The sequence below is a fragment of the Pongo abelii genome, chromosome 4, assembly GCF_028885655.2.
Source record: "Pongo abelii isolate AG06213 chromosome 4, NHGRI_mPonAbe1-v2.0_pri, whole genome shotgun sequence".
Taxonomy (NCBI): Eukaryota; Metazoa; Chordata; class Mammalia; order Primates; family Hominidae; genus Pongo; species Pongo abelii.
Window position 1 is genome coordinate 165853907 of NC_071989.2, and position 13762 is coordinate 165867668.

Here is a 13762-nt window from a genome sequence, read left to right on the forward strand (position 1 = left end):
TCCATGCAGCTATCCCCTTGGGTCAGAGTCACCAGCCTCCCCCGCAAAACAAATCAATGCCTCCACAGGGGAGAGGCTGACCCTGCCGGGGTGTGGGTGTGGGTAGGCTGGGTGTTGTTTTCAATCAAAATCCTGGGACACATAATTTATGAAGCCATTCTGCTTTTATAAATATCTGGGTTGTTTCCAGTTTTGCTGTTGTTATAGTTCCCCCTTCAAGGATCATCTTCTTGCAAAAATATTTTTGCTTGGGCTGAAATACTTCCTGGGGATAAAATCCTGGGTGTGTATGGTGTGCTTGCTAACGGCAGGGGTACTGTCTAGATGCTGATCTCTGTGTCACCAGTGTGTAGATAGCACAGTGCCAGCAGGCACTCAGGGATAGGTGTTGAATGAATGGTTCCAAGGGACTCCTGCTCCCCATCAGAACTACAGAACCAGCGTTCCATCTGTGTGCTGATTTTCAGGATATGGAGGATTTTCTCACCTAGTCTCTCATTTGAAGCGGTTAATTTTTTTTTTTTTTAATGGAGTTTCCCTCTTGTCACCCAGGCTGGAGTGCAGTGGCGCAATCTCTGCTCACTGCAACCTCTGCCATCCAGGTTCAAGCCATCCTCCTGCCTCACCCTCCCAAGTAGCTGGGATTACAGGTGCCCACCATCATGCCCAGCCAATTTTTGTATTTTTAGTAGAGTCAAGGATTTTTCACCATGTTAGCCAGGCTAGTCTCGAACTCCCGACCTCAGGTGATCCACCCTCCTCAGCCTCTCAAAGTGCTGGGATTATAGGTATGAGATACCCCGCCCAGCCAGAAGCAGGTTTATTTTTTAAAACATCATTTTAAAGTGAGAAAACCGAGGCTCAGGATTGTTTTGCTTGAGGTCAGAGTCCAAAGCTGGATTCTAGGCCAGAGCTTTTTCTCTTCCTCAAGCTGCATGGCTCACTGATAATCTCATTCTGCATCAAAGCTAGTGTCATTGGTAGTTAGTGATGTGTGTGGGGTTTACTGGGAACCACAGGAATTCTTGGAGGTCTTGAATCACCACAGGACTTCCCACACTGATATGTCTGCTGCTTCAGTCTTGATGCCTGCTTGATAAACCACTGACATTCTGTTTCTTTTTAAAGCTCTTCTGAGAAATGGTGGCAAAGACATCTTTCTGGAGTTTTTGTTTTGTTTTGTTTTACTTTGCTCAAGGTGAAGAATCCAAATTCCCCCTCCCCCAGCTACAGAAATACTTCTGAAATAAACATGCATTCCGCCAAACTCAATCATTACCATGTGGAGGTCTTGAAATAAACTTCAACCACAAAATGTTATTTTTATATCCCCCAGTGCCAACTGCAGTGCCTGGCACATTGTAGCTTGGCAGTAAATATAAACTTGCTTGTGCCCATTGAGATTCATTCTTCCATTTATTTATTCAACAAAGTTTAATGAGCAAGTATTTTGTTTGGGACCAGCTAGAAAGTGGAAATGCAAAGATAAAGTTTCCTATCTCTGAAAAGCTGAAATATTTTTTCTAAAGATATTGAATGACTTTTTGGGGAAAAAAAAGAAGAAACAAAGTGGCGTATATTCTGTTATAAGGGAATCATAACTAAAAGTCAACACAATTATGTTAAGAAGTAAGAAGTTGGAGCTATATATAGACATAGCCATATATTCTTCTCATATGTTCATTTCTGATGAATAATTAATAATGAGAGAAACTATAATTGTATGATTGAGAACCTGCTATAAGCCAGGCATGCTGTTGCCATCACACATTCTTCTAAACATTTTAATTCTGGCTGGGTACGTTGGCTCACATCTGTAATCTCAGCACTTTCAGAGGCCAAGGCAGGAGGATCACTTGAGACCACGAGGGAGAGATCAATCTGGGTAACATCACAAGACCTTCAGCTCTACAAAAAATGAAAAATATTAGCTGCCCATGGTGGCACGTACTCAAGAGGCTGATACCTGTCTCTAAAAAAATAAATAAATAAAAATTTTGATCCTTACAACAAGCCTAAAAAGTATAGGTCTCTCCCCATCCTACCCCCAGACCTCTTTTTTTTGAGAGTCTCACTCTGTAGCCCAGGCTGGAGTGCAGTGGCAGCATCTCAGCTCACTGCAGCCTCCGCCTCCCAGGCTCAAGCGATACTCCCACCTCAGCCTTCCCAGCAGCCAGGACCAGAAGCACAGCACCACCACATGCCCGGCTTTTTTGTAGAGATAGGGTCTCACTATGTTGGCCAGGCTGGTTTTTTAACTTCTGGCCTCAAGTGATCTGCCTACCTCAGCATTCCAGAATGCTGGGATTACATGCGTGAGCCACAACACCAGGCCAGGTTTCTATTTTATAGAGGGAAAATGAAGGCTCAGAAAAATTACAGGCAGATTGGACACGGTAGCTCACTCCTATAATTGCAGCATTTTGGGAGGCCAAGGTGGGAGGATTGCTTGAGCTCAGGAGCTCGAGACCAGCCTGGCCAACATGGCAAAATCCCATCTCTACTAAAAATACAACAACAAAAAATTAGCTGGACACGATGGCACATGCCTGTAGTCCCAGCTACTTGGGGGAGCTGAGGCAGGAGGATCGCTTGAGCCCCAGAGGTGGAGGCTGCAGTGAGCCAAAACTGCACCACTGCACTCCAGCCTAGGTGACAAAGTGAGACCCTGTCTCAAAAACAACAAAAAAAGAAGTTACAAGCAATTTCAGCAAGGTCACATAAGACCAAAAGCATACCGACATCCCAAAATGTGGCAATGGTTAAACTATACTAGACTGACTAGACTGCTGACACTAATAGGACAAATAGAATACAAACATACAAATGCAAAGCAGCATAAATTTATCCATTCACTCCATTAATATAATTAATTGCTTACTTTGTGCCAGACCCTGTTTTAGGTGCAGGAATATAGTAATGGACAAAATAGACAAATATTCTTGGTCTCCTGGAGCTGGTATATAGACAGTAAACAAGTAATTTTTTTCTTGGTACCCATGTTCTCAATGATAAACCAATAAATTGAATGGCATCTCCAATGCTGGTAAGTGCTGCAGAAAAGTAGGCAAGCAGGATGAGAGTGTGTGTAGGGGAGGGGAAGGTGGTGGTTAAAGAATGTTCGATGAGAAAGGTGTTGCTGTTGTTGTTGTTGTTGTTTAAGAGATGGGGTCTTGCTCTGTCATGTTGTGAGAAGTCAGGGACCCCGAATGGAGGGACCGGCTGAAGCCATGGCAGAAGAACATAAATTGTGAAGATTTCATGGACATTTATTAGTTCCCCAAATTAATACTTTTATAATTTCTTACGCCTGTCTTTACTGCAGTCTCTGAACATAAATTGTGAAGATTTCATGGACACTTATCACTTCCCCAATCAATACCCTTGTGATTTCCTATGCCTGTCTTTACTTTAATCTCTGAATCCCGTCATCTTCGTAAGCTGAGGAGGATGTATGTCGCCTCAGGACCCTGTGATGATTGTGTTAACTGCACAAATTGTTTGTAGAGCATGTGTGTTTGAACAATATGAAATCTGGGCACCTTGAAAAAAGAACAGGATAACAGCAATGTTCAGGGAACAAGAGAGATAACCTTAAACTCTGACTGCCAGTGAGCCAGGCGGAACAGAGCCATATTTCTCTTCTTTCAAAAGCAAATGGGAGAAATAGCGCTGAATTCTTTTTCTCAGCAAGGAACATCCCTGAGAAAGAGAATGTGTCCCTGAGGGTAGGCCTCACGAATGGCCGCTTTGGGGGTGGCTGTCTTTTACGGTCGCAGCTGTAGGGATGAAATAAGCCCCAGTCTCCCGTAGCGCCCCCAGGCTTATTGGGATGAGGAAATTCCCACCTAATAAATTTTGGTCAGACTGGCTGTCTGCTCTCAAACTCTGTCTCCTGATAAGATGTTATCAATGACAATGCGTGCCCGAAACTTCATTAGCAATTTTAATTTCGCCCTGGTCCTGTGGTCCTGTGATCTCACCCTGCTTCCATTTACCTTGTGATATCTTATTACCTTGTGAAGCATGTGATCTCTGTGACCCACACCCTATTCATACACTCTCTCCCCTTTTGAAAATCACTAATAAAAATTTGCTGGTTTTACGGCTCAGGGGCATCACAGAACCTACCGACATGTGATGTCTCCCCCGGATGCCCAGCTTTAAAATTTCTCTCTTTTGTACTCTGTCCCTTTATTTCTCAGACCGGCCAACACTTAGGGAAAATAGAAAAGAACCTATGTGACTATCGGGGGCAGGTTCCCCCAATACTGTCACCCAGGCTAGAATGCAGTGATGTGGTCACAGCTCATTGCAGACTCAAAATTCTTGGGCTCAAGTGATCCTCCTGCCTCATCCTCCCAAGTGGCTGGAACTACAGGTGCATGACATCATACCCTGTTAGTTTTTAAATTTCTCTGTGGAGGCAGGGTCTTGCTATGTTGCCTAGGCTCATCTCAAACTCCTGGCCTCAAGCGATCCTCCCACCTCAGATCTTCCAAAGTGTTAGGATTATAGGAGTGAGCCACTGGGATTGGCCCAGAAGTGACCTTTGAGTGAAGACATAAAGGAGATCAGAGAGGAAGCCATGAAGATGTCTGGGGAAAGACCTTCTCAGTCAGAGGAAGCAGCAAGGGCCAACACCCTGAGATGAGAGCATGCCTGGTATGTTTAAGGAGCTCCAAGCAGGCTACAGTGATGAAAGTAGAGTGAGTTAGGAGTAGGGTCATTGGAGATGAGGCTGAGAGGCAACTGGGGTGGTGGTGGATGAGCAGATCATGTGGGATGGACCTTGTAGTGCTCTGAGAGGTCTTTGGCTTTGCTCTGAGTGGGGGATGATCCAAACCATAAATATAGAAGATGGTTATGGTCACCATATTAAAAAGAGATTGTAGAAGTGCAGGGAAGACAGCAGTAGAGATGGGGCAACTCCTGCAAGAGATGATTTGGGGTAAGACATGTGTGATAGCAGTGAGAGTAATGAGAAGTGCTCAGCCACCACACATACTTTGAGGCAACTATTAGGTATGCTGATATTGAACAATTTCCAATAAATGTTAGCAAGTAGAAAAGCAAGTTGCTTGGCCTAGGATACTGGGCACACACAAAAAAAGTAGGTTGCAAAATAGCATATGTGGTACATCATATGTTTTTTAATGAGAAATTTAAAGTGTGTGTATGTGTGCATATGAGTGTGTGTGTGTGTGTTTGAAAGGAACTGGTAACAGGAGCTACCTTGGGTCAACTTGCTATCTCAGGGAAGTAGCAAGATGGAGACTTCATTGCTAGGACATTCCTGTCACAGAGTGAGACTTTCATCAGTCGTGGATAGCCTTCTTAGGGTGTTGAAAGTGTTCTAAAAATTAAATTGAGAGGGCTGTACAACTCTGTGAGTATATACCAAACATTACCAAACTACACACTTTCAATAGATGAATTTTATGGTCAGTGAAACATATCTCAATAAAGTTTTTGAATATATTAGCAATACTTCAGTCTTGACTTATGGATCCAATCCCATTGTCTTCCTTCATTCTCTTAGATAATTAAATAATCCCTGGGCAGGCATGTTAAACAAGGCTTTAATATGACATCAGAAGTACATATTGCCTGCTTTACTTGATTTTTATTTACAAGATTTGGGTAATGTTTCTTGATGAGGAATGTGGTAGAGCATGTATAAGCTAGAACTCAAATTTTAGAGAGCTTACAAGCCAGTAGAACACACACCGAAAAAACAGAAGAAAACAGGAGGGCAAGTAAATACACAGTAGAGTGATAACAAATTGGTTGAATGAATGGTGACTCTAATACCCTTTACCACTATATTCAAAACCAACAATAATTGTTTCTTAAGAAGAAAAACAATCAAAACCACAATTCTAAGGATAGTTTTGCATACATTTTAAGTGAGCCTAAGGTTGAAGAGCTGTGAAGAGTGATAACACAAAACAGTATATACAAGGCACTGAGTATATGTAGACATACAAGATTATAGATGGCTGAAGTCTAAATGTGCATTGTGGGAAGTGGTTTCAAGTCAATAACTTTTATTCTTCATCTATGATTTTGAAAAGCATGGGAAGTAGACAGCTATATATAGCCTTTTCAACGAGTGTGCAGCCCAGGGGAGCATTGCGAGCTAGGCAGGATGTGAGGGTGGGGAGATTTCCATACCATACACAGTATGTACTGGCTGGGTAAATCCCCTGGCCTAAAATACAATCCACAGTACTTTTATGTCAATGTTGCTCAGCAGAGGTGGCGTGGGCTGAGCTGCGGTCAGCCTGGGGCACCTAGGACTTCAGGAAGCCAACCTGATTTCTGCCTTACCTTCTGGCTCCGAAAAGACTACAGTCACCTAACTCTTCCCCTGAGGACCATATGCAAATCAGCCTGCCTCTCTGCCTTGGGTTGAAAAGGAAAATGAACTGGTATACATACAAAAAAGAAGTCAGACAGGGGATCATAATAATTTTATTTCTCCACATGATGATCCAACTAGCACCACCTGTCTTCCCCCTCCTATCTCCCATCCTGTCTTACTTCTTTCCTGCTCCCTGCTTGGCGTATTTGGCCCCACTACCAAGTGGAATCCTTCCCTGCTCACACAGGCTTAGGACAACTTCCCTGTCTCTGCTCCCTGTTTTGCTCTGTTTACAAATCATGAGATGTCTTGCCTCCATTTACATATTATTTATTTAATGTTACATTGAAGAAACTTGCAGCTAAATTCACACACAAAGACACACTCGCACATAATAAAACACTTAACATTAAAAGTAAAGATCAGGCTGGGCACAGTGGCTCACGCCTGTAATCCCAGCACTTTGGGAGGCGGAGGCGGGTGGATCACTTGAGGCCAGGAGTTCGAGACCAGCCAGGGCAACATGGTGAAACTCCATCTCTAATAAAAATACAAAAATTAGCTGGGCGTGGTGGTGCGCACCTGTAATCCCAGCTATCTGGAGGCCGAGGCACGATAATCGCTTGAACCTGGGAGGTGGAAGTTGCAGTGAGCCGAGATCACGCCACTGCACTCCAGCCTGGTTGCTGCACTCCAGCCTGGGTGACAGATCGAGACTCTGTCTCAAAAAAAAAAAAAAAAGATCAGAAACTGTCTACAGGTAGAAGGAGGTAACTGATCCAGAAGGTGGGATAAAATGATTATTCTAAGTAAGTATTAAATTTAACTCTGAAAAAATACTGGAAAAATGTAAAATAAATATTAACATTGATTATTTCTGAAGGGTGAGATTAGATGTAATTTTTATTTATTTGCTGGTCTGCTCTTTCCACCAAGAATATATTTTACTTTTGTTACCATAAATATATATATTTCAAAAAATTAGCTCTAAGTTTACTAGCCATTTCAGTCATTATTGTCTTCTACGAATCAAACCAATGATTTCTGACAAATGACATATTTTTCTTTTATTTTAAATTGGAAAGTAAAAAATCCTTCCATTTTATCATCTTTTAAATTATGTAAATTAAAAAGCAAAACATTTCTTTATCTTTCCAGTTTTATATGCTGGAATTTTGATATACAAACTTCCTGCTATCACCATGTACATTTAAATATACATTAATATAAACACAAAATATACCTGGAAAAGGTACAGAACAATATGTATGGCTTGTATGTAAAAACAAAACATAAAAACATACAAGCCAAACATATTGTTCTGCACCTTTTCCAATATATCCTGAAGTTTTTTAGGTTGATACATTATGAATATACATTATTGGTTTCCATAACCTTGTAGTGTTCCATTGTAAGGATGCACCATAGATTATTTTACTTGTCTCTCATCGATGCACAGACAGGTAGTTTCCATTACAAAAAAATACTGCAATAGCCAGGTGCAGTGGCTCACCCCTGTAATCCCAGCACTTTGGGAGGCCGAGGCGGGAGGATCACGAGGTCATGAGATCAAGACCATCCTGGCTAAAGCAGGGAAACCCCGTCTCTACTAAAAATACAAAAAATTAGCTGGGCGTGATGGCACATGCCTGTAATCCCAGCTACTCGGGAGGCTGAGGCAGGAGAATCACTTGAACCCAGGAGGCAGAGGTTGCAGTGAGCCAAGATCGCACCACTGTACTCCAGCCTGGTGACAGAGCAAGACTCCGTCTCAAAAAAAGAAAAAAAAATACACACAGCAATAAACATCTTGTACAGATACCTCTCTGTGCTCATGCTATTTTTCCCCCTTAGAACTGATAGCTCTAGCAAACATAAAGTGTTGTTGTTGTTGTTGTTTTCAGAAGAAAGAAGTTATGTAGGTGCCAAAATATTCTGGATATGATTCTTAAATGGATATTAATAAACCTGATTAAGTTTGGATGGGAACCACAAGGAAATTAAAGGGCTTCAAAGCCACATCCAAAGAGGACAATTGAAGGATCTCTTTGGCCTGGACACAAGAGGGCCCTGGAGTTATCCAAAGGGCAAGTCCTCGAACTAGAGAAGTTTGGAGTTGTAGGACTTCAAAAGATAAAGCAATGAAGATGGGCTTTAGGTAACAGTAAGAGAACAATCATTTATCAATGATCCAGCAGCCATTCCCCTTCCTCTAGTGGCAACACTCTAGTGTTCCTCAGAGAACCATCCCTCCCCCATCTGTGGATGGGTAGGTCCATGTGGCTGGGTAGGGCTGACTCCACCCCACTCCCAGATCCAGGAGTGTGTCCAGGCCTGGAAAGGGTCAACTGAATATTCCATTGTCTTGGCTCTAATGATTGAGGTACATGTGAGCATATCATGTGAGCTAGGCCAATGACTCAAAATTCTGGGACTTTTACTGGAACTATAAGGAAAGGGATCTAGCTCCACTGATAAGATGTCAGCCCAGCAGCCATTTTGCTGCCATGGAGGACAGCTTGCCCATGCATGAAACCAGCCCAGAACTAAGGAATGAAAACCAAAATCTCTGATGTCGTCGTTAAATACCAGCGGACCCAGCAGTGCCAGGTTGAATTGGTTTTTCCTTTGTTATAGAAATTGGGTTAAATTAGGTTTTTTCCAACCCAGTTTCAGTTGAGGCCCCAAAGCCCTATATTAATATGATAAAGAGAATGAAGTACCTCCATCCACACTTGACGCATTAAGAGGCAAAACAGATTCTGCCAGTAATAGCGTTCGCCCACCTTCAGCCTTTAGAAAACAAGGCATGAAAATGCAAGACAGAGAATGTTGGGGGCTGTGTGTTTCCTCTCACCACTAGCCCACAGGGGAAGGCGGGTGGGTGCTTAACTACCAGAAGCCAACCAAAAGGGACTTTAAGAGACTCTTCAGTGAGCTTGGTGTGAGTCCCAGAGTTTTGCAGCTATAAGGACTAGTGTCTAAATCCCACTTGGAGAAACATAATGGTGGAAGTTTGTGGAAGAGCTACTTATTCGGTGTCAGAGGGAAAGGGGGCTCTACTTGGGTCAAATGGTATATCCGTCATTGGCTGGGACAAGAGGCCTGAGTCTTCCAGTAGAACCATGGGAGGGAATAAGTGGTATGTGGTTCCATTTCTTTTTTCTTCATTTGAGACGGAGTCCCATTCTGTCCCCCAGGCTGGATTGCAGTTGCACAATCTCAGTTTATTGCAGCCTCCACCTCCCAGGTTCAAGCAATTCTGCTGCTTCAGCCTCCCAGGTATCTGGGATTACAGGCAAACTAATTTTTGTATTTTTAGTAGAGACAGGATTTCACCATGTTGGCCAGGCTGGTCTTGAACTCCTGACCTCAAGTGATCCACCCACCTCAGCCTCCTAAAGTGCTGGGATTACAGGCGTGAGCCAGCGTGCCTGGCTCTTTTTTCTTTCTATTTAATAGAAATGAGGTTTCCCTGTGTTGCCCAAGCTGGTCTTGAATTCCTGGGTTTAAGGGATCCTCCCACCTCAGTCTCCCAAAGTGCTGAGATTAACAGTGTGAGCCCCCATGCCCAGCCTCTGTGGTTCATTTTCAAGGAAATTTTACCCAAGAGGACAACCTAGTGGGCAAATGAATCCCTACAGGAGCTGGAACAGCTGAAGCCCAAGGACTGAGGGTTGGGCTCCTTGGCCAAGGAGAGTGGCATCTCCTACATCAGGGAAACAGTTGTCAAAACCTTCAGCTGAAAAATCTCTGAAAACAACAAAGCACATGAAACATGCAAGAAAAAGCAGCAATTGTGCATCCACCACATCCCAAGGACATCATCCCCAGATTACTGCTGCAGCTTCATGAATGTTGCACCCTTTACCCCTCTTCCTCTTTTCCCTCCAGCCTGAGCTTCCGACTCAGGTGGGTCAGAAACCAGGCTTGTGTGTGGGAAAAGAGAGGTTAGGACATGGTAGAAAAGCCAACATGCTTCAAATCCTGAAGCAAACCCATGCAAAGTTAAGGAAAAGCATCAACTTGAATACATGTTTGGAGTTTTGATTATTACCTTGAACTGAACTGGGCTTTCTTTTTCTTTTCTTTGTATTGTTGTTGTTGTTGTTTTGAGATGGAGTTTTGCTCTTGACACCCAGGCTGGAATACAGTGGTGCAATCAGCTCACTGCAATGTCTGCCTCCCGGGTTAAAGCTATTCTCCTGCCTCAGCATCCCAAGTAGCTGGGACTACAGCCACCTGCCACCATGCCCAGCTGATTTTTGTATTTTTAGTAGAGACGGGGTTTCACCATGTTGGCCAGGTTGGTCTCAAACTCCTGACCTCAGGTGATCCACCCGCCTCGGCATCCCGAAGTGCTGAGATTACAGGTGTGAGCCACCACACCCAGCCCCTTTTTCTTTTCTTAACTTTTTATTATGGAAATTTTCAAATGTGCATCAGTGCAAGGAGAGTAGAATACTGATGTACCCGTTAGCCAAGTTTAGCAATTGTCAAGTCATGGTCAAACATTTTTCATCCCTTCCCTTACCAATTTCTCCCCCTCCACTGGATTATGATGAAGCAAATCATAAACATTTTATTGTTTTATCAATAATTCAGTGTATGTTTCTATACAAAATAAGGACTATTTTAACATAATAGTGCCATTATTACATCTTTTTTGTTGTTGTTTTTTTTTTTTGAGATGGCGTCTTGCTCTGTTGCTCACACCGGAGTGCAGTGGTACCATCTCAGCTCACTGCAACCTCCGCCCTCCAGGTTCAAGCTATTCTCCTGCCTCAGCCTCCCAAGTATCTGGGATTACAGGCACACAGCACCACACTCCGCTGACTTTTGTATTTTTAGTAGAGATGGGGTTTCACCATGTTGGCCAGGCTGGTCTCGAACTCCTGACCTCACGTGATCCGCCCACCTTAGCCTCCCAAAGTGCTGGGATTATAGGCATGAGCCACCACACCCAGCCCATTATTACATCTTAAAAAATAACAAGTTTCTCAGTATTATCAAACATCTCTTTAGCATTCAAATTTGTCTAATTGTCTCATAACGTCTTTATACAGTTGATTTGCTTAACTCTTAATCCAAAGTCCAAACATGCTCATATGTCTCTTAAAGTCTCTTTTAATCTAAGGGTTCTCCCTTTGATTTATTTGTTGTTTTGTTTTGTTTTTGTTTTTTGAGACAGAGTCTGGCTCTGTTACCCAGACTGGAGTACAGTGGTGCAATCCCAGCTCACTGCAACCTCCACCCACTGGGCTCAAGTGATCCTCCCACTTCAGCCTCCCAAGTAGGTGGGACTACAGGTGTGTGCCACCATGCCTGGTTAATTTTTTGTAGAGAAAGGGTTTCACCATGTTGCCTAGGCTGGTCTTAAGCTCCTGGGCTCAAGCAATCCACCCCCTTGGCTTCCCAAAGTGCTGGGATTACAGGCATGAGCCACCGTGCCCTGCCCTCTATGACTTATTTGTTACTGATACTGAGTCATTTGTCCTTAGCATGTTTTGTATTCTGGACTTATCCAATTGCATCTCCACAGTGTCATTTGTCAGGTTCGTTTATCTCTTGTATTTCCTGTAAACTCGAATTTATATCTCAAAGTTTGATTAGATTTGTGTTTGATTTTGTTTTCTCTTGGCAAGACTCCCGAGTTGCCAGTTTTGTGTACTTCCTCTTGCTTCACCTGAGGAGACATACAATGTCTGGTTGTCCTTCTTTTAAGATTAATCAGCATGTTACTGTGTTGTCAGCTTCATATGACAGTTATATATTTTCCTATTGTTTTTTTGCATAATAATTTTAACAGCCATTGATGATCACTGTCTACATTTATTATTTCATTGGCATTGCAAAACGATAATATTCTATCACTCCTTCATTGATTAGTTTCTCGGGAAAAAAGAACTTCCTCATTAAATACTTGATTACTGAATTGGAAGATAATTCTTCAGGAAAAGCAGGCAATATGTTTTATTTTTTTCCTTTGTTTCCAGTTTTCAGAAAAACAAGTTGGTTCTTCAGCATCCTCCAAAAGTGATCAAAAGGTTGGGATGCTTTTTTCAATTCTCTTTTGAACTCATTGTTTTAACATTTTTGCTGTTCTTCAATTCATGGCAATTATTATTCCTTTTGATACTCAAATTGTTCCATCTTTGGCAAGTGGGAACTCCTTGAATTTGGCTCCTGTGAAGTGAACTTTTTAAAACCAAAACAAACAAAGGGACTATTTGTTTTTGTTTATGTTTTCCTTAAAGTGAGAAAAAAATATTGAGCCTCCTAAGTTTGCATTTAAAAGTTGGCAAAGATGAGTCTCAGTTAGTGGGTTTGATGGCTTTATGAGAAAGAGAATAAAATTACTTACGATGACACTCCATGTAGACTGAGCAAATGAAAGACTCCTAACTATTGCAACAGCTACTGATGATATTTTGTTTTCCCAGATGAGAACACTTTGTGAAGTCTGTAAATCTTTTCATCTGAATCAAGGAGGTATAAAATGTACTTTTCTCAGAGCAGTTTGTAGTCTAGTTTGAGGAGGTAGCACTGTATTATCTAGGTTTGCTGGTAGTGACAGAAACCTCAAAATAACTGAGACTTAGAAAATAGATATTAAAAAATGTAATCCAGGGCTGGCATGGAAGATCCATGGTCACCAGGGTCCCAGGCTCTTTCTATCTTATACTCCATTGTCCTCAACATTCAATTTCCACCTCATGATACTAGATGGCTGCTTCAGCTCCAACTGTCACCTCAGTATTCTAGTCAGAAGGCAGGAGGAAAAGGGAAAGAAAAGGGGATGGCAGATCCCACTAAGGAAATTTCCTAGAAGTTGTGCACATGACTTCTGCTACATTCAGTTGACCAGAAGACAGTCATACAACTACACCTAGCTACAAGGGAGGCTAAAATTTGTAGTCTTTATTCTTGCTGGCCAGATGCCCAGATAACCGTCAGGGATTCAGTTACTCTAGTAAGAAGGAGAGAGTAGCTATTTGGGAATAGTAGCAATCCCTACCTAAAGCCCATACTCAGAAAAAAAAAAAAAAGTATTTTTTTTTTTTGGGCAGTGTATTTCCACACATATGTCTTAAAAATCTCAGAATGGGGGAGGTCATTTAAAATGTACCCGTACCGTACCCTCCTGGGTGTCTTGATTATGCTGGGGCATCCAGTATATGAAATAAAATTACGCTGTTGTCTGGTAATTTACATTTAAAAATAAACATTGGAGAATTTCACTCCTATACAGCAATAATGATTGTTTCATTTATTATTTATCCCTACCCACTACATGCCATATCTGCTTACACTAAAATCTCTTGATTATTAACATAGTAGAGGTAAGTGTCACACATTATACTTCAACTATGTACTAACTCTAAGGTAACATGT